This window comes from Scyliorhinus torazame, chromosome 1 (assembly GCF_047496885.1).
Source record: "Scyliorhinus torazame isolate Kashiwa2021f chromosome 1, sScyTor2.1, whole genome shotgun sequence".
NCBI classification, from domain to species: domain Eukaryota; kingdom Metazoa; phylum Chordata; class Chondrichthyes; order Carcharhiniformes; family Scyliorhinidae; genus Scyliorhinus; species Scyliorhinus torazame.
In genome coordinates, this window is record NC_092707.1 from 400,195,544 (window position 1) to 400,218,050 (window position 22,507).

The window sequence follows — 22,507 nt, forward strand, 5'->3', positions numbered from 1 at the left end:
GGCTGCCTTCTCGAACCGCTGCAGTCTGTGTTTGGAAGGTGCTGTTGAAGGAGCCCTGGTCCGTTGCTGAAGTACATATTGTAGATGGCTACACACTGTGCGTCAGTGGAGCGAATGTTCAAGGTGGTGGTCGGCAGTCCAGCAACTTGCATCACAACCATTCAGCTTCCTGCGATGACATCCATTAGCTTTGTCACAGACTGTGGATTAGATGCAGAATAAAGCCAGAAGCTTTCTCTTTTTCTAAGAGGGAAGGGTCCTAGCCTGCCCCTGTGCCACACCTGCCCCTGTGCCACATTATGCACTGTCTTCCATGGTCGCCCGCGGGGCACGTAACCAGGCCCAACGTCCAATAAACACAACTGACCTAAACCACAAAACAGTTCAAACGAAATGGAGACTTTTACCGTCAGAACAGGAGGAGGCCAGGGGCAGCACGGCTGTGCAGTGGGTTAGCACTGCTGCCTCACGGCGCCGAGGTCCCCAGGCTCCACCCCGGCTCTGGGTCACTGTCCGTGTGGAGTTTGCACATTTTCCCCGTGGTTGCGTGGGCTTCGCTCCCACAACCCAAAGATGTGCAGGGTAGGTGGATTGGACACGCTAAATTGCCCCCTAATTGGAAAAATGAATTGGGTACTCTAATTTTATTTTTAAAAAAGAACAGGAGGAGGCCATCCAGCCCCTCGAGCATGTTCTGCATTGCTATACCATGGTCAGATCCGTATCCGTAGGGGTTGGTTTAGCACAGTGGGCTGAACAGCTGGCTTTTACAGTACTTTTTCACAGTAACTTCATTGAAGCCTACTTGTGACAATTAGTGATTATTATTATTATTATTATCTTGACTCCATTTACCCACCTGGCTTAATGCCCTTGACAATCAAAAATATCATTTGCAATTCACCCTCAGCTTTTGGGGGCCAATCTCTAGATTTCCTCAACTCTGTGTGTGAAGAGATTCGTCCCAACATTCCCATTCTGTTTCTAATTTTCAGGTTCTGCTGCCTGGTCTGGGCCTCCCGCATGAAAGGAAATGTATTTTCTCGGTTGACCCCATCAAATCCACACCTCAATTAGGTCACCCCTGAACCTTTGACCTTTAAGGCATTGCAAACCTAAGTCTGTGCAATTCATCAGTGGGACTCAAAGTGACAAAAAGGCACAGCCAGACATTGACAATTTAATGTAAATGGTGTTAACGTTGTGAGTGTAGAGCCCCCGTGAGCCAATTCCCCATACAGGCAGATATTTGCCAAGGAAACATCATCTCGGATTTAAATCCCCGAGAGCTCCAAGATGAAAATGGCTGACCAACAGGTAGTTTCATGATTCAACCCTGCAAATTCATGACAAAATAAACCAAGAGCAAATTATTTGTTGAGCAGGACTTCGATTTGACTTCGAAGCAGGCATAAGATCATCCATTATCCTTCATTTGAAAGCTGACATTAGACCATATGACCAGAAGACATAGGAGTAATATTAGGCCACTTGGCCCAGCGAGTCTGCTCCGCCATTCAATCATGGCTGATGTTTTTCTCATCCCCATTCTCTTGCCTTCTCCCCATAACCCCTGATCCCCTTATTGATCATGAACCTATCTATCTCTGTCTTAAAGACACTCAGTGATTTGGCCTCCACACCTTCTGAGGCAAAGAGTTCCACAGATTCATCACCCTCTGGCTGACGAAATTCCTCCTCATCTCTGTTTTAAAGGATCGCCACTTTAGTCTGAGATTGCGTCCTCTGGTTCTAGTTTTTCCTACAAGTGGAAACATCACAGAACAAAGAAATGTACAGCACAGGAACAGGCCTTTCGGCCCTCCAAGCCCGTGCCGACCATGCTGCCCAACTAAACTACAATCTTCTACACTTCCTGGGTCCGTATCCCTCTATTCCCATCCTATTCATGTATTTGTCAAGTTGCCTCTTAAATGTCACTATCGTCCCTGCTTCCACCACCTCCTCCGGTAGCGAGTTCCAGGCGCCCACTACACTCTATGTACAAAACTTGCCTCGTACATCTACTCTAAACCTTGCCCCTCTCACCTTAAACCTATGCCCCCTAGTAATTGACCCCTCTACCCCGGGGAAAAGCCTCTGACTATCCACTCTGTCTATCCACTCATAATTTTGTAGACATCTATCAGGTCGCCCTCAACCTCCTTCGTTCCAGTGAGAACAAACCGAGTTTATTCAACCGCTCCTCATAGCTAATGCCCTCCATACCAGGCAACATCCTGGTAAATCTCTTCTGCACCCTCTCTAAAGCCTCCATATCCTTCTGGTAGTGTAGCAACCAGAATTGAACACTATACTCCAAGTGTGGCCTAACTAAGGTTCTATACAGCTGCAACATGACTTGCCAATTCTTATACTCAATGCCCCGGCCAATGAAGGCAAGCATGCCGTATGCCTTCTTGACTACCTTTTCCACCTATGTTGCCCCTTTCAGTGACCTGTGGACCTGTACTCCTAGATCTCTCTGACTTTCAATACTCTTGAGGGTTCTACCATTCACTGTATATTCCCTACCTGCATTAGACCTTCCAAAATGCATTACCTCACATTTGTCCGGATTAAACTCCATCTGCCATCTCTCCGCCCAAGTCTCCAAACAATCTAAATCCTGCTGTATCCTCTGACAGTCCTCATCGCTATCCGCAATTCCACCAACCTTTGTGTCGTCTGCAAACTTACTAATCAGACCAGTTACATTTTCCTCCAAATCATTTATATATACCACAAACAGCAAAGGTCCCAGCACTGATCCCTGTGGAACACCACTGGTCACAGCCCTCCAATTAGAAAAGCATCCTTCCATTGCTACTCTCTGCCTTCTATGACCTAGCCAGTTCTGTATCCACCTTGCCAGCTCACCCCTGATCCCGTGTGACTTCACCTTTTGTACTAGTCTACCATGAGGGACCTTGTCAAAGGACTTACTGAAGTCCATATAGACAACATCCACTGCCCTACCTGCATCAATCATCTTTGTGACCTCCTTGAAAAACTCTTATCAAGTTAGTGAGATACGACCTCCCCTTCACAAAACCATGCTGCCTCTCACTAATACGTCCATTTGCTTCCAAATGGGAGTAGATCCTGTCTCGAAGAATTCTCTCCAGTAATTTCCCTACCACTGAAGTATGGCTCACCAGCCTGTAGTTCCCTGGATTATCCTTGCTACCCTTCTTAAACAGAGGAACAACATTGGCTATTCTCCAGTCCTCCGGGACATCACCTGAAGACAGTGAGGATCCAAAGATTTCTGTCAAGGCCTCAGCAATTTCCTCTCCGGCTTCCTTCAGTATTCTGGGGTAGTTCCCATCAGGCCCTGGGGACTTATCTACCTTAATATTTTTTAAGACGCCCAACACCTCGTCTTTTTGGATCTCAATGTGACCCAGGCTATCTACACACCCTTCTCCAGACTCAACATCTACCAATTCCTTCTCTTTGGTGAATACTGATGCAAAGTATTAATTTAGTACCTCGCCCATTTCCTCTGGCTCCACACATAGATTCCCTTGCCTATCCTTCAGTGGGCCAACCCTTTCCCTGGCTACCCTCTTGCTTTTTATGTACGTGTAAAAAGCCTTGGGATTTTCCTTAACCCTATTTGCCAATGACTTTTCGTGACCCCCTTCTAGCCCTCCTGACTCCTTGCTTAAGTTCCTTCCTACTTTCCTCATATTCCACACAGGCTTTGTCTGTTCCCAGCCTTTTAGCCCTGACAAATGCCTCCTTTTTCTTTTTGACGAGGCCTACAATATCTCTCGTTATCCAAGGTTCCCGAAAATTGCCGTATTTATCCTTCTTCCTCACAGGAACATGCTGGTCCTGAATTCCTTTCAACTGACACTTGAAAGCCTCCCACATGTCAGATGTTGATTTGCCCTCAAACATCCGCCCCCAATCTAGGTTCTTCAGTTCCCGCCTAATATTGTTATAATTAGCCTTCCCCCAATTTAGCACATTCATCCTAGGACCACGCTTATCCTTGTCCACCAGCACTTTAAAACTTACTGAATTGTGGTCACTGTTCCCGAAATGCTCTCCTACTGAAACTTCTACCACCTGGCCGGGCTGATTTCACAATACCAGGTCCAGTACCGCCCCTTCCCTAGTTGGACTGTCTACATATTGTTTTAAGAAGCCCTCCTGGATGCTCCTTACAAACTCTGCCCCGTCTAAGCCCCTGGCACTAAGTGAGTCCCAGTCAATATTGGGGAAGTTGAAGTCTCCCATCACCACAACCCTGTTGTTTTTACTCTTTTCCAAAATCTGTCTACCTATCTGCTCCTCTATCTCCCGCTGGCTGTTAGGAGGCCGGTAGTAAACCCCCAACATTGTGACTGCACCCTTCTTATTCCTGATCTCTACCCATTTGGCCTCACTGCCCTCTGAGGTGTCCTTCTATACTACAGCTGTGATATTCTCCCTAACCAGTAGCGCAACTCCGCCACCCCTTTTACATCCCCCTCTATCCCGCCTGAAACATGTAAATCCTGGAACATTTAGCTGCCAATCCTGCCCTTCCCTCAACCAGGTCTCTGTAATGGCGACAACATCATAGTTCCAAGTACTAATCCAAACTCTAAGTTCATCTGCCTTTCCCGTAATAATTCTTGCATTAAAACATATGCACTTCAGGCCACCAGACCCGTTGTGTTCAGCAACTTCTCCCTGTCTGCTCTGCCTCAGAGCCACACTGTCCCTATTCCTAGTTCTCCCTCAATGCTCTCACCTTCTGACCTATTGCTCCCGTGCCCACCCCCCTGCCATACTAGTTTAAACCCTCCCGTGTGACACTAGCAAACCTCGCGGCCAGGATATTTATGCCTCTCCAGTTTAGATGCAACCCGTCCTTATATAGGTCACACCTGCCCTGGAAGAGCTCCCAGTGGTCCAGATAACGGAAACCCTCCCTCCTACACCAGCTGTTTAGCCACGTGTTTAGCTGCTCAATCTTCCTATTTCTAGCCTCACTGGCACGTGCACAGGGAGTAATCCCGAGATTACAACACAAGAGGTCCTGTCTTTTAACTTTCTGCCTCGCTCCCTGAACTCCTGCTGCAGGACCTCATGCTCCTTCCTGCCTATGTCGTTAGTACCAATATGTACAACGACCTCTGCCTGTTTGCCCTCCCCCTTCAGGATGCCCTCTACCCATTCGGAGACATCCTGGACCCTGGTACCAGGGAGGCAACATACCATCCTGGAGTCTCTTTCACGTCCACAGACGCGCCTATCTGTTCCCCTGACTATAGAGTCCCCTATTACTATTGCTCTTCTGCGCTTTGACCCTCCCTTCTGAACATCAGAGCCAGGCGTGGTGCCACTGCTCTGGCTGTTGCTGTTTTCCCCTGATAGGCTATCCCCCCCGACAGTATCCAAAGGGGTATACCTGTTCGAGAGGGGGACAACCACAGGGGGTTCCTGCACTGACTGCCTGCCCTTTCTGGTGGTCACCCATTTCTCTGCCTGCACCTTGGGTGTGACCACATTTATATAACTGCGATCTATGACGCTTTCCGCCACCTGCATGCTCCTAAGTGCATCCAATTGCTGCTCCAACCGAACCATACGGTCTGTGAGGAGCTCCAGTTGGGTGCACTTTCTGCAGATGAAGACATCCGGGACGCTGGAAGCCTCCCGGACCTGCCACATCTCACAGTCAGAGCACTGCACACCTCTAACTGATATTGCGTCAATTAATTAGTAAATTAAAATTAAAAGTAAAACATTTTTTTTTAAGTTCCTGTTAACTGTCTGTTTCCTAGCACTAGATTTCTGCTATAAATGTGAAAGCTCGATATAGTACTCTCCGATCTCTGGCTTAGATACCCCTCTAAATTATAATTAAGTAATTATGTTTAATTAGTTACCAATGCTTAATTTTTTAAATTTAGTGCAGATTCCCAACCAGCCACTCAGGTCACAAGGTCACAGCTTTTCTGTGATGTCACTGCAGTTCCCCCCCCCCCCCCCCCCACACACACACACAATTTAAAAAGGTAATAAAAGTAAAAATGAGTAAAAATCACTTACTTACCTTCTTACCTTCTGAGTGTCTTAGATGTTCTCAGGTTCTCTCCCTGACAGAGACCGCTCCTCCTCCTCCGAACGGCTCCCGAAACTAGGCCACGATCTTTTAAAATCCACTCTATCCAGGCCACACAGTATCCTGACGTTTCAATAAGATCCCCCCTCATCTTTCTAAACTCTAACGAGTACAGACCCAGAGTCTCAACCATTCCTCATACGACAAGCTCTTCGTTCCAGGGATCATTCTTGTGAACCTCCTCTGGACCCTTTCCAAGGCCAGCGCATCCTTCCTCAGATACGGGGCTCAGAACTGCTCACAATACTCCAAATGGTGTCTGACCAGAAGCTTATACAGCGTCAGAAGTACATCCCAGGTCTTGTATTCTAGCCCCCTCAACATGAATGCCAACATTGCATTTGCCTTCCTAACTGCCGACTGAACCTGCACGTTAACCTTAAGAGAATCGTGAACAAGGACTCCCAAGTCCCTTTGTGCTTCTGATTTCCTCAGCATCTTTCCATTTAGAAAATAGTCTATGCCTCAATTTCTCCTTCCAAAGTGCATAACCTCACACTTTTCCACATTGTATTCCATCTGCCACTTCACTGCCCACTCTCCTAGCCTGTCCAAGTCCTTCTGCAGCCCCCTTGCTGCCTCAATACCACCTGCCCCTCTACAGATCTTTGTATCATCTGCAAACTTAGCAACAGTGCCTTCAGTTCCTTCGTCCAGATCATTAATGTATATTGTGAAAAGCTGTGGTCCCAGCACCGACCCGTGAGGTACACCACTAGTCACCGGCTGCCATTCTGAAATTGGTTGGGTTATAGTGGCAGGGAATGGATAAGGACGAGGCTGTCACTGAAACTGAGGGGCTCTGACTATCAGGAAAGACTGACAGACCAGGACCCTTCCCTCTTAAAAAAAGAGACAGCTGATGGCAGACCTGATAGCAGTCTTTAAAATTATAAAGGGATCCAATAGAGTAAATGTATCCATACACAGGATAATCAGTGGTTATAACTACAAGGTAGTGACTAATAAATCCAAAGGAGTAATTCAGGAGAGCGGTCTTTACCCAGAGAGTTGTTAGAATCTTGCTACCACAAAGAATGGGTGAGGAAAACAGTATGGATGCCATTAATTGGATAAGAGGGGGAAAGGGATGGAAGGTTGTACTGATGGGGTGTGTTAAAATGGAATGGTAGGAGGGTTTAAAAAAGTGTTATTCTGTCACGGGATGTGGGCATGGCTGAACGGGCAGCGTTTGTTGTCCATGCCTAATTAACCTGGCCCCAGGTCACCAGCCACACCGTTACTGAGGGCAGTTGCGGGTCAACCACATTGCTGTGCACCTGGAGTCACATGGAGGCCAGACCCGTAAGGACGGAAGATTTTGGGCTGGATTCTCCGCTGTCGGGATTATCCGTTACGCCGGGGTTTTCCCGACGCGCGTGGGACTGCCCACAATGGGAAATCCCATTGGCCGGCTGGCAGGATGGATAATCCCGCTGCCGGCGGTGGCGCGGCGTACCGGAAAACTGGTGCGGCGGGACGGAGAATCCCGCCCTCCTCTCCACCCTCCCCCCCCAAGTCCTTCTGCAGCCCGCCTGCCGGCGGGGGGCGCGCCCTACCACAAAACTGGTATGTCAGTCAACCGGACGTGATTGTTGTTAACGACAATCGGCGATAGTTTCATGGTCAATTTTACTGAGGCTAGTTCCAGAATTCCAGATTGAATTCAAATTTCTGCAGCTGGCACGGTGAACCCTGGACTGGGTCTCCGAATTACCAGTCCAGTGGCAATACCGCCTCACCGCTATCTCGCCACAATGTGCGGAGCATGACCAGTTTGGCCGAATGTGCCGCTCCCGAATCGTAGATGCTATGTAATCCTCTGCTGTTGGGGAAACTCACATTTAGATCGACAGTACCCAGTGAGTCTCGGGCTCATCGCCAGTGGTCTGTATGTGCGAGGAATGTGGGTTAGAAAATGCTCTCAATAAATCACCGAGAGTGAGTTTTAGCTTCTATCTTGGTTATCCTGCAGCATCAGCAGATCTTAGAATTTACAGTGCAGAAGGAGGCCATTTGGCCCATCGAGTCTACACCAGCCCCTGAAAGAGCACCCTACCTAAGCCACACCTCCACCCTATCCCCGTAACCCAGCAATCCCAGCTAACATTTGGACACTACGGGGCAATTTAGCGTGACCAATCCACCTAACCTGCACATCTTTGGACTTGTGGGAGGAAACCCAGGCAGACACGGGTGTTATATTACCATCCTTGGTAATTTGTTGTATTCTTTGTCCCTTCTTCCAGAATGATCCGATGTAGTGTTGACAAAGAATAGACCAATCAAAGGATTGAAACAAAACTAATTTATTCTTACACTACTAAATAAATGAAGTTCGCACACTCTACTGAGCTACAGATAATAATTAAGTAATATTTAATCTGCCTTACAGTACTCAGTAATCTAAATAGTGGCGAACTACACTATGATCTAATCTCGTGCTAACTCTATCTACTCTAATCTTCTTCTTATGCTTTCACCATGCCTTCTCCTTATGCTACTCTCTCAACTTCCCTGAGAGTCTGTCTTAAATACAGAGAAGTAGGAACACCCTCTAGTGTTTGATTTACACAGAGATGTAATTATTAACCCCTCACTAAACTGACTATATGCATATCATTACAACGGGGAGAACATGCAGACTCTGCACAGACAGTGACCCTAGCCGGGAATCGAATCCGGATCCCTGGCACTGTGAAGCACCAGTGTTAACCACTGTGCTACCGTGCTACCCCCTAAGATTAGGTCAATATATAGCCATCTCTAAAAACATGCAGTGATATATCGGTCCTCACCATATTCTTGGATATATTGCTTTCCGTGTGACTCTCACTGAACTCTTCAATGGGTCTCCTTCCCTTGAGGAGAAAAGTGAATCATTTGGCATTTTGGTCAACAGTCTGACAGCTTTCATTTTTGAAATCAATACGACTCAGAGGGAGACACGGAGATAATTGATAGGTTGGAGAAAATGGAAGACGTGGAAAAATATTATTTACATATGTTAGCGCAGCAGGTGAGAGGTGACAGGTTCAGGGTTTGAAAAGAGGAAAATCAGGCCTCAAACCAGGAGTATTTCTTTACACAGGGGGTGTCCGACAGCTGGCATTTGTGTCCAGGTGGAATCTTGAATGGAAGAATACCAGAACCCGCTAAGCACTGGGATGTAAAGGTGGGAAGGCGGATTAGATTAAATTGAGTGGAGGGCCTTCAACATCAAAACCTGCCTTATGATATATGGGAGACATGTGACCTCAGGAACTCACTGACACGTTACATTGCAATTAAAAGCGTTAGAAAAATCTCCCACAGAGCCACGCTTCAACCTCTTTGGCTGCTGACAAGAGCTTAAAATGGTCTGACCATGACATTTGAGCTTGTATGCAAGGGGGAACGTCCTTACATCTGGTTTAAATCTGGTCTTGGCGTTAGAATGATAAAATGAACGTACAATTGATCTTAAATAATCTTCAAGGCATCTGACAAACTCCAGTGTCCCAAGGTGTCAGTTTATAGGTGAAGGATAAAGTTCAGTGGACCCTTGTTGCTTCATGTTTGGGAAAATTATTTTTCGGGTCATTAAGGTCATTGAGATCAAGAGAAGGAAGTTCCGATTTGCAAGCAACGGAAACGCAGGTCACGGACCTTTGTTCTCCTCCTGGAATTAAAATGATTGACCATCCAAATTTCAGCGAGCAGGGTTTTGCTGGTCTGCCCCTAATCTCCACATCATTCCTGACTAGCAAACCTATCGCCGTCCCTGAGGACTTCTTTTTTGGGAAGGCCAAGCTGTGCTCCCTATCACGAATTGTTCGAGTGGGTGGTGGTGCTAATCCCTTTTTTAGAAATAGGTATCGGGCTGGATTCTCTGATTCTGAGGCTATGACCTGACGCCAGTGTGGGACGGTGGCGTTTTATGACTGGTAATTCGGCACAAAACGGCGACCGATCCTCCGTTTTGCTGGGGGCCGGCATGCCAGCAGTGTAGAGCACGCGGCTCTAGCTGCCGATACGGCCTGGCGAATGGCCGGGTCCGTAGCCGCGCACGGGCACGGCGGCAGCCTGCAGCAGCCACACCGTGCTACATGGCAGAGGCCACGCGCGGACCCTGCCTGCAAAATAGCCCCCCCCCCTTTGGCCAGCTCACGACTCCCATGCCATCCCCCAACAGTGCCCTCGGCCCCTGTCAAAGTCTCCCTTGCCCGTGGATCGGCCCTCCCCCGGCTGTGACGGCGCTGGACTGAGTCCGCAGTCGCCACACCGCGTTCCCTACAATGAACGGCACACGCGACCGATACCATCGGGAACACGGCCGATCGGGGACCGAGCATCGGGGGGGGTGGGCCTCAGCCAATGTCCTGAGGCCGTCGATACGGCATGCGGCGTACCCTGAGAGTACACCACTTTGGAAGGGGCGGTGCATCGCGAAAGCTGCGCCGCCCCTGATTTCGGCGTAAACGGGGATTCTCCAGCCGATCGGCGAGCGCGATTTCGGCTTCGCCATCGGCGACCGGAGAATCCCACCTGTCACTGGCTGGGTCAGAATTTATTGCCCATCCCTAAAAACCCCTTTAACTGAGTGGCGAGGCCATTTCTGAGGACATTACTGTGGGACTGGAGTCACATGTAGGCCAGACCAAGTAAGGACATCAGTGAACCAGATGGAGTTTTGTTTACGATAATCGACAGTGGTTTCATGGACCTAGTCATTATTCTAGGTTTATTTTTACTGAATTCAAATTTCACCATCTGCCCTGGTGGGATTCGAACCCTAGTCCCCAGAGTGTTACCCTGGGTATCCTGGGACAACACCACAACACCACTGCCACCGTCTCCCCCAGATCTAGGGGTCCAGGCTAATGAGGACATGGGTTCAAACACCAATGGCAGCTGGTGGAATTTACATTTAGTTAATGAAATCTGGAATATAAAGTTAATCAAATGACAATTCATATGTTTATTTATTTACAGGGTGTGGGCATTGCTGGCAAGGCCAGCATTTACTGCCCATCCTTAATTTTCCTCGAGAAGATTGATTGTTATAAAAACCCACTAAAGCCCTGTTGGGAAGGAAATCTGCCGTCCTTACCCGGTCTGGCCTACATGTGACTCCAAACCCCAATTGTTGACCCTTAACTGCTCACCGAAATGGCCTAGCAAGCCACACAGTGAAATCATAGAATCATAGAATTTACAGTGCAGAAGGAGGCCATTCGGCCCATCGAGTCTGCGCCGGCCCTTGGAAAGAGCACCCTACTTAAGCTTAAGCCCATGACTCCACCCTATCCCTGTAACCCAGTATCCCCACCTAACCTTTGGACACGAAGGGGCAATTTATCATGGCCAATCCACCTCACCTGCACATCTTTGGACTGTGGGAAGAAACCGGAGACCCAGAGGAAACCCTCACAGACACGGGGAGAACGTGCAAACTCCACACAGACAGTCACTCGTGGCCAGAATTGAACCTGGGGCCCTGGCGCTGTGAGGCAGCAGTGATAACCACTGTGCCACCATGCCTCCCCAAATGGACAAGTTATGCCCACATCACGTGAAAGAATTAAAAGAAAACATGGGCCTGGAGTCATATTTTGGCCAGACCAGGTAAAGAAAGCTGAATTCATTCCCTGAAGGGCATTAATATTCCAGATGATAATCACAATGAATTCAATAATGTTTTTCATCAGTGTACACTGTGTGAGACAGATCTTGTGGGGGCATTGGGTGGCGATTCTGAGTCAGTGGTTCAAGGATTGTATCCCAAACACGACTTGATGGCCAAGGAAAGTGTGTTCAAAATGCAGCCAAACAGGTTCATCACCAACCTGTCCATCCCTCCGACACATGCAGACACTAAGAGTGGGAGAAATTCCTGGATCAGCCGTGCGATGGAGAGAATGTTGGAGCCTCTACCAGAGCTATCCCTAGCTCCAGACTGCAACATGTATGTTAGAGTGCGTGTTGCCACAGCAACCCCGGATTCCGTGAGTGAACCGGAACACTCCACCATCACATCACGATATTAAGCATAGAAACGCATCACCTGGCTTCCCGTGACGGCGGGCGGGAGGCAGGAGCACTGGAGGGCTCCCTCTCGGGAATAGAAATCATGGAGTTTTAACTCCCGGTCCAGGGGGCAACGGAGGCTGAAAAAGCTGTAAGAAGGCACAGGGAGGAGAAATGTCCAAGTTTGGGAGAAAAACGGCCGTGAAAAAGGGGGTCAATGAAAGTCCGCCGGTGAGTGGAAAAGTCAGCGCAGGAACTGTAAGGAAAGTGGAAGCTGGAGCACCAGGGGAGGCCGCATCGTTCACAGCAGAAGGAATGACCAAGGTGATGGCCATGGAACTTGAAAAACACCTTCACAAAGCACATGGAATTGATGAAGAAGGAGATGGGGGCGGTATTGAAAGTGCTGGTGGAGGAGGCGATTGCCCCGGTGAGGGCGGCGTTGTCGAGCGCAGCGGCGGAGGTGCGGGAGCAAGGTGAGACACTGAAGGAAGTAGAAGAGGCATTATCGCAGGACAGTGATCAACTCACCTTGATGGGGAAGGAGTTGCAGAAGGTGATAGAGACCAACAAGGGTCTGCGAGCCAAAATGGAAGACCTGGAAAACAGATCCAGGTGGCAGAATCTGAGGATCGTGGGTCTGCCCGAAGGGGTATTTTGCCACGATGTTGGCGGAGCTATTGGGGGAGGAGGACGATCCCTCTCGATACGACCTGGATCGGGCTCATCGGTCGTGGAGGCCTATACCAGAGGCGAGTGAACCGCCAAGAGTAGTAACTGTGTGTTTCTGTAGATACAGCATGAAGGGCAAGGTCCTGTGCTGGGCAAAGCAGAAGCAGGTGGTGCAGTGGGATGGAGCTGGTAAACGCATATACCAGGACTTTACGGAGAGCTGGCGAGGAGGCGGGCGGCCTTCAGCCGGGTACATCAGCAAGGTGCAGTACAGCATAGTATATCCAGCTAAGTTGAGGGTGACCTACAAATCCAACGCCTTTTATTTTGGGATGGCGGAAGCGGCGGAGGAGTTTGCGAAGGAAGAAGGACTGTGGCAGAATTGAGAAATGGGACTGAGAGCGGGTCGTGTACTGATGTAGCCTCATGTAACTTTATCTTTTCACTGCGTGTTGGTGTATGTACTAAATGAGTCAACGACGTATATTTGGACAATGCGAGAGTTGGGACTTTCATTTGTAATAATGGTTACTCGGGGCTTGGGTGTGTATGTGGGGTTGTGTGTGAAAGGGGATTTCTTTGTTTCCCTGGGACCGGGCACGGGGGGAAGGAGACCAGGGCGGGGGCCTCCACGCTGGCTGGTTTAAACCGGCCGGTGAACGGGAGTGAGGTGGGGGGAAGGGCTGCGGCCATCGGAGCTTGGTAGGACAGGTTTCGGTGAGACGAGCCAGGGTGAAAAGTTGGGGGAAGGAACCGAGGTTGGGGGGAAGAGTTTACAAGAGGAAGTGGAGGGCAGGAGTCTGGGAAGAGGGGTGAGGGGGGTGGGTGTCTACAATTCATGGGTGTCATTCATCGTATTCTTCCAGGGATTGGATGGCATTGAATATTAGCGGGGGGGTTGGGGGGTGGACTATATATGGCAATGGTGACCATAGGCGATTCCTGATTCCTTTTTCTTTTTTTTCCTACTTGGGAGGCTTCGTTTTATTTGATGCTCATATTGTCAGGTAGGCCGTTGTTTGGGCTTCGGTGGGAGGATGGGATCGTTGTTGTTGATAAGGGGATTGACATTGTATTCGTTACCGATTACTGTTTGCTGGTGGGGTGTAAATTTTGAAGAAAATGTGAAAATGGAGAATAAATTTTTTTTTAAAAAAAACGCATCACCCTATCTCGTGCTTGGGCAACATGGGGCGAAATTCTCCGTTATCGGCGGAAAGTCCGCCGGTCGGCGCAAAAAACGGCGCAAATCCGACTTGCGTCACGTCGGAAAAATGGGTCGAAGGTCTCCGGCCCGAAATGGGCTAGCAGCGACGTAACGGGATCCGCGCTTGCGCAGTGGTTCACGCCGTGCAGCGTCATACGCGCCGCACGGCGTGACGGCTCATAAGGCTGCGCTGCTCCCCCACACCCGACCGGAACACCCGACTGGATGGCTGGCCGCTACTCAGCCCCGAGGTTCGAGTCACGGGATGTGGAGGTGCTCCTGGACGCGGTGGAGCAGAGGAGGGACGCCCTATATCCGGGCACAGTCGCAGAGTTGCCCCACGCCACAGCCGGCGTCTGTGGAGGGAAGTGGCAGAGGCCGTCACCGCTGCGGCCCTGACACCACGGACAGGCACCCAGTGCCACAAGAAGGTGAACGACCTCGTCAGAGCAGGCAGGGTGAGCCTCCCCCATATCCCCCCTCCCCCATATCCCCCATATCCCCCCTCCCCCATATCCCCCATATCCCCCGTCCCCCATATCCCCCCTCCCCATATCCCCCCTCCCCATATCCCCCCTCCCCCATATCCACCCTCCCCATATCCCGCCTCCCCCATATCCCTCATATCCGCCCTCCCCCATATCCCCCCTCCCCCATATCCCCCCTCCCCCATATCCCCCCTCCCCCATATCCCCCCCTCCCCCATATCCCCCCTCCCCCATATCCCCCATATCCCCCCTCCCCCATATCCCCCCTCCCCCATATCCCCCCTCCCCATATCCCCCATATCCCCCCTCCCCCATATCCCCCCTCCCCATATCGCCCCTCCCCATATCCCCCCTCCCCATATCCCCCCTACCCCATATCCCCCATATCCCCCCTCCCCCATATCCCCCATATCCCCCTCCCCATATCCCCCCTTCCCCATATCCCCCCTCCCCATATCCCCCCTCCCCCATATCCCCCTCCCCATATCCCCCCTCCCCATATCCCCCCCATATCCCCCTCCCCCATATTCCCCATATCCCCCTCCCTCATATCCCCCCTCCCCATATCCCCTCCCCATATCCCCCCTATCCCCCCCTCCCCCATATCCCCCATATCCCCAAGTGAATCCAGCCCTAACCTTAACCTCTGCAATGCACGCGCAACCGATGGCGTGCATTCATATACCTGCCTAACAGTGTTGCCTTTTACCCCTGCCACCCCCCCCCCCCCCACAGGATAAGCGCGCACACAACAATAGGGAGCATGTGAGGACTGGAGGAGGCCCCGCTGATGAGAGGCCACTGACCGAACACGAGGAAAGGGCCCTGGAACTGGCTGGCGGACCTGACGACCGGGAGGTTGCTGATGCAGAGGTCGGGGGCGTAGTAGCAAGTGAGCCACCGACAGCCCGTCCCCATATCCCCCCTCCCCTATATCCCCCTCCCCCATATCACCTGATCACTGCCTGATGTCTAGCCATGCATGCTTCATTGTGTATCGCAGGACCAAATGTCCAGGCACCCATCCCCGCAGATGCAGACCGCCCGCAGGATGCCCCTCGGAGGCCACGGGAGACGGAGAGACCCGGACCCTCCAGCATGCGACGCCCGCAGGATGCCCCTCGGAGGCCACGGGAGACGGAGAGACCCGGACCCTCCAGCATGCGACGCCCGCAGGATGCCCCTCGGAGGCCACGGGAGACGGAGAGACCCGGACCCTCCAGCATGCGACGCCCGCAGGATGCCCCTCGGAGGCCACGGGAGACGGAGAGACCTGGAGCAACAGGGAGACGACACCCCCGTCACGTGCGGGAGCGACCACCCAGCGACGAGGGGGGCAGCCACAGGCCCCCGTCACATCCGAGCCAGGACACCACTACCCAGGACACCACTACCCAGGACACCACTACCCAGGACACCACTACCCGGGACACCACTACCCGGGACACCCCGACCCGGGACAGCACTACCCAGGAAGACGAAATACCGGACAGTGACTCAGAGTGGATGGGTGGAGACGAACCCCCACCCCAAAGTGCCATGGACTCAGAGTGGGACGAAGAGCACGACACAACGCCACTGCTGTCACCAACACCCTCCACCATCGCAGAAACACTCACCTCGGTTGGGCACTTTAGTGATGAGGCGTCTGGGACACTCATTGGTGCGCACAACACAGCCGTACCGGTACAGTAGGTGGAGGTAGGAGCAGCAGAGGGACCGGGCGGTCGGAGGGCAGCCCAGCACAAGTGAACATCTGCCGCCCAGATGGATCCCGGGTTCCTGGAGTTACCACACCCACCATTAGATCCGATGCAACCACCGACCCGGAGACGAGCGAAGAGGGTGACGGGCGGCTTGCGGCGGCTGCAGTCGCAGGTGGAGGAGTCCACCCGCGTCCAGGAGCTGGGAGTGGTGCCGGTCATGCGTGCCACCCAAGCTGACACCGCACGGGTGGCGTCCGCGGTGGAGGCAATGGGTGCGACGGTGTCAGACATGGGGAACGGTTTGCGAGGCCTGGGGCTTTCCGTGCAGGCGGCGTCTGTGGCCCAGGAAATGGCTGCCCTCTCACAGGAGGCCATGAGCCAGTGCCAGCGCCAGATGGCAGAGGCGCTCAACGCCATAGCCCAGTCTCTGCAGGCCATGGCCCAGTCTCAGCAGGCCATGGCCCAGTCTCTGCAGGCCATCGCTGAGGGCATCCGCGCCAGTGGCCATGTGCGAGCCGGCGTCGCACTGTCACAGACAGGGTTTGCCAACCCCCTGGGCTCCATGGCTGCAAACCTGCAGACCCCTGTCGATACCAGCACGGGCCTCCAGGACTGGCAGCGCCAGATGTCGGGGGGTCGTCGGATGGCCAGTCCGTTCGCATCCCCCACCCATGTAGAGGCCTGGGGGCCATCGGGCACCCCGAGGGAGGAGGAGGTGGTGTGGTCCGTCCCGGCTCCCCCTGTAGGGGAGGCCCTGGTACACCGCGACACCTCGGGCCCCCCCCTTCCGTCCCAGGTGCATCGGGTGGGCAACGGGCAGGACAGGCTGGCAGCTCGCCATCCCAGTCGCCCGGGCCGCAGCCTGGCCCATCTAGGCCAGGACGCCCCAGGAAACGGCCGCCAAAGGGATCCAGTGTCAGAGGGCAGGAATCACAGGAGTCCACCTCCAGTTCTGCTGTACCGTCTGGGGAACCACGTAGACATAGTCAAAGGGCCCGTAAGGCCAAACAATTAGACACTGAGTAAGTTGGCACGGGTGCAGGGCACAGATGAGTTTTAGGGGCTAGGGCACGTGCATGAACTCCTTTGGTTATTAAAGTCAATGTTACACCTACTGAAGCTGCCTTTGTGCTCTGTCCAAAGCGTGCGGGGGTGTCATGTACGTTGAGCGCAAGTGTGTGTGTGAGGGTTGGTCTTACCTCAGCCCCAGGTGAGTCTGCCCCCTTCCCCCTGGGCCGCCATCAACATCCCTCGGGCAGAGGACGGGACCGTGCGCTGCAGTGTCACAGCCGCATGCAGGGATGGTCCGGGTGGATGGTGGTACTGTGGCCATGGGTCAGACATAGTCCAACGATGTAGAGCCAGGAGCTCACCGCAGGGCGGGTTGTCATCATCCTCCATGGCCTGCAATAGACACGCGTCCACCCGCAACTGTGTGAGCCCGGCCCATTGTGCCGCAGGTGGATCGGCAATGGGGGGTGGGGTGGTGTGCATGCGGGTGGGGTGGGTGGGGTTTGGGAGGGGGGTGAGGGTGCTGGGTGGGTGGATGGGTGGGGGGTGTGGGTGGTCGGCTGTTGCCATGGTGTGCGGTCTGTGGCCATACTACCCGATTCCCACGCCCATCTAGTCAGTGAAGCGGGCGTCTATCAGTCTGTCTCGTGCCCGCTGGGCCAGCCGGTAACGGTGGACAGCCACCCGCCTGTGTCTACCCCATCTGCCCTGACCATTACCCCCATCCCCCTCATCTGGGGAGGACTGCGCCTCTTCCTGCTGCTCCTCCACTCCGCCCTCCTCTGCCTGCGGCACATCGCCTCTCTGTTGGGCTATGTTGTGCAGGACGCAGCACACCACAATGATGCGGCCGACCCTATCTGACCGATACTGGAGGGCGCCCCCAGAGAGGTCCAGGCACCTGAAACGCATCTTCAGCACGCCAAAGCACCTCCCTATCACTCCCCTTGTCGCTACATGGGCATCATTGTAACGGTTCTCCGCCTCATTGCGTGGCCTCCGTATAGGCGTCATCAGCCACGATCGCAATGGGTAGCCCCTGTCGCCCAGCAACCAGCCCCTCAGCCGGGGATGGCGTCCCTCGTACATGCCGGGGATGGATGACCGCGACAACACATATGAGTCGTGTACACTGCCTGGGTAACGGGCGCAGAATTGTAGGATCATCATGCGGTGGTCGCAGACCACCTGTATGTTCATCGAATAGGTCCCCTTCCTATTGATGAACACGGCCCTGTTATTTGCAGGTGGCCGCACGGCGACGTGCATCCCATCGATCGCGCCCTGGACCATGGGGAATCCGGCCACGGCAGAGAAGCCCACGGCCCGGGCATCTTGGCTGGCCCGGTCCACGGGGAAGCGGATGTAGCGGTGCGCCATGGCATATAGGGCATCTGTCACTGCCCGGGTGCACCGATGCCTGCGATATGCCGGACAGGTCCCCACTCGGTGCCTGGAATGACCTCGTTGCATAAAAGTTCAGGGCCACCGTAACCTTGACGGACAAAGGGAGAGGGTGTCCCCCGCCAGTGCCATGCAGTGACAGGTGTGCCAGCAGGTGGCAGATGTGTGCCACGGTTTCCCGCCTCATCCGGAGTCTCCTCCTGCATTCCCGGTCCGTGAGGTCCTGGTATGACTGCCGGGGCCGGTACACACGGGGCGCCCTCGGGTGCCTCCGTTGCCGTGGGGCCGCGACGTCCTCCTCCCCCTCCTCGTCCTGTTGGTCAGGTGTCCCGCCAGCCTGGGCGGCTGCCGCCTGTCCCTCTGCGGCAGCATGCGCCGCCTCTCTGACACGCTCCTCCTCCTCATCCAGGGCAACATAGACATGAGCGGCTGCCGCCACGGCGGCCAACATCGCTGGATGATCGGAAAACATGACGGCCTGGTGGGGGGGAGGGGAACGACGACATGTCATCATTGCGCATATCCCCTCCTCCCCCCAGCCAGGTGGCATGGACCGCATGGGTCCAACTGTTGGAGGCTGGCACCTGGCCAGGTGGACCAACTCACTTGCCCTCGCATCCCCCTCCCCGGCACGGACCCCCCATCCCCTTCCCCGGCACGGACCCCCCATCCCCCTCCTCGGCACGGACCCCCCCTCCCCCTCCCCGGCACGGACTCCCCCCAACCTCCACGCCGGCATGGACCCCCCATCCCCCTCCCCGGCACGGACCCCCCATCCCCCTCCCCGGCACGGACCCCCCCCAACCTCCACCCCGGCACGGACCCCCCCCCCCAACCTCCACCCTGGCACGGACCCCCCCCCCATCCCCCTCCCCTGCACGGACCCCCCCCCCAACCTCCACCCCGGCACGGACCCCCCATCCCCCTCCCCGGCACGGACCCCCCATCCCCCTCCCCGGCACGGACCACCCCCCAACCTCCACCCCGGCACGGACCCCCCCCCCAACCTCCACCCCGGCACGGACCCCCCCCATCCCCCTCCCCGGCACGGACCCCCTCCCGGCACTCCCCCGGAGCCCAGCCTATTCTAACCACCACCCCCCCCCGCCGCACACACACACACACAACCCGAGACACACCTGTCCTCACGCATTCAGACTGCGGCTACGCCATCGCCTGCCCAGAGCCAACCCCCCAGGCCGTCACTCACCTCCACGCTGGTCGGCGTGAACCTGGAGCACAGGGTCACGCCGATGAAAAGGAGGTTTGATTCACGTCGACGTGAACGGTCATCACGTCGACGGGACTTTGGCCCATCCGGAAGAGAGAATATCGGCAGGCCGAAAATCGGCTGCCTTGCGCAGACCCGTGACATTCTCCGACGGCAGCGGCGACATTAACGCCCCGCCGACTTTTCTCCCTTCGGAGACTTCGGCGGGGGCGGGATTCACGGCAGCCAACGGCCATTCTCCGACCCGGCGGCGGGTCGGAGAATGACGCCCCTGATTTGTAACAAAATTGCCAACATCTGTATCACGAAGACTACATATAGCAAACAAATGAAATATGGAGTAAAGCGTGGGTGTGTGAGTGTAAATCTATCTACACCCGATAGTCAATCATAAATCCATGAGGAATTCAGGTGAATGTGAAGGTTACCATTATATGGAGCCACTGAGGAATTTAACATGGAAATATTTAAAGGGAAGCTGGATAAATAAATAGGGTGAAAGGAATAGAAGTGGGTGAACACGGGAAGAGGGTGTGGGTGGGTGGGGAGGTTGAACTGGCTGAATGGCCTGTTACTGTCCTGTAAATGTTGTTAATAATTGTACAAAATCGCAAAGGATCCCAACATCTCAACAGTGTGATGTCTTTCAATGCATTGCACTCAGTTCAAATCTGTTTGATTTTCTTCAGTTTGACTAAGTTCAGGATTCCATTACAGGAATATCCTTTTGTTTTAATATGAGGTGAACCTCAGGTCAGAACCCTGGTTCAATGAAGTGTGCAGGAGGGCGTGTCAGGAGCAACATCAGGCATACCAAAACATGAGGTGCCAACCTGGTGAAGCTACAACACAGGACTACTTGTGTGCTAAACAGCATAGGCAGCAAGCAATAGAGAGAGCTAAGAGAGACCTGAATGCATCAGATTTAAGCTCTGCCGTCCTGCCACATCCAGCCGTGAATGGTGGTGGACAATTAAACAACTCACTGGAGGAGGAGGCTCCACAAATATTCCCATCCTCAATGGTGGAGGAGCCCACCACATATGCACAAAAGACAAGGCATTTGAAACAAACTTCAGCCAGAAGTGCCGAGTGGATGATCCATCTCGGTCTCCTCCGGAGGTCTCCAGCATCACAGATGTCAGGCATTAGTCAAAATAATTCACAATACATCAAGGAACGGTTGAAGGCACTGGATACTGCAAAGGCTATGGGTCCTGACAATATCCCGGCAATAGTACTGGAGACTTGTGCTCCAGAAGTTACCACACACCGAGCCAAGCTATTCCAGTACAGCTACAACACTGGCATCTACCCAGCAATGTGGAAAATTGCCCGGGTGTGTCCTGTACACAAGAAACAGGACAAATTCAACCCAGCCAATTGCCACCCTATCAGTCTACTCTCCATCATCAGCAAAGTGATGGAAAGAGTCATTTAACAGAAGAAGAAGAATCGTCTCTACCAGTGTCACAAGTAGGCTTAACACTGCAATGAAGTTACTGTGAAAATCCCCTCATCGCACACTATGGCACCTGTTCAGGTACACTTAGGCAGAATTCTAAATGTCCAATTCACCTAACAAGCAAGTCTTTTGGGACTTATGGGAGGAACCGGAGGAAACCCTCGCAGACACGGGGAGAACGTATAGACCCTGCGCAGACAGTGACCCAAGCCGGGAATCAAACCCTGGCCCCTGGCGCTGTGAAGCAACAGTGCTAACCACTGTGCTGCTATCCAGCAGCACTTACTCAGCAATAACCTGCTCACGGAAGCTCAGTTTGGGTTCCGCCAGGGTCACTCAGCTCCTAACCTCATTCCAGCCTTGGTTCAAACATGGACAAAAGAGCTGAATGCCAGAGGTGTGGTGAGGTGAGAGTGACTGCCCTTGAGATCAAGGCAGAATTTGACCGAGTATGGCATCCAGGAGCCCTTGTAAAACTGCAGTCAATGGGAATTGGAGGAAAACTCTCCGCTGGTTGGAGTCATACCCGGCACAAGGGAAGATGGTCGTGGTTGTTGGAGGTCAATCATCTGAGCTCCAGGACATCACTGCAGGAGTTCCTCAGGGTAGTGTCCTAGGCCCAACCTTCTTCAGCAGCTTTAACAGTGACCTTCCTTCCATCATATGGTCAGAAGTGGGGATGTTTGCGGATGACTGTACAACGTTCAACACCATCCGTGACTCCTCAGATAATGAAGCAGTCCATGTCCAAATGCAGCAAGACCTGGACAATATCCAGGCTTGGGCTGACAAGTGGCAAGTTACATTCACGCTACACAAGTGCCAGGCAATGACCATCTCCTACAAGAGAGGATCTAACCATCGCCCATTGACATTCAATGGCATTACCATCGCTGAATCCCCCACAAAAAACATCCTGGGGTTAGCATTGATCCGAACCTGAACTGGACCCAGCCATATTAATACTCTGGCTACCAGAGCAGGTCAAAGGCTAGGAATCCTAAGGCGAGTAACTCACCTCCTGACCCCCCAAAGCCTGTCCACCATCTACAAGGCACAAGTCAGGAATGTAATGGAATACATTACACTTGCCTGGATGAGTGCAGCTCCAACAACACTCAAGAAGCTCAAAGCCATCCAGGACAAAGCAGGTCGCTTGATTGCTCCCCTTCCACAAACATTCAAAC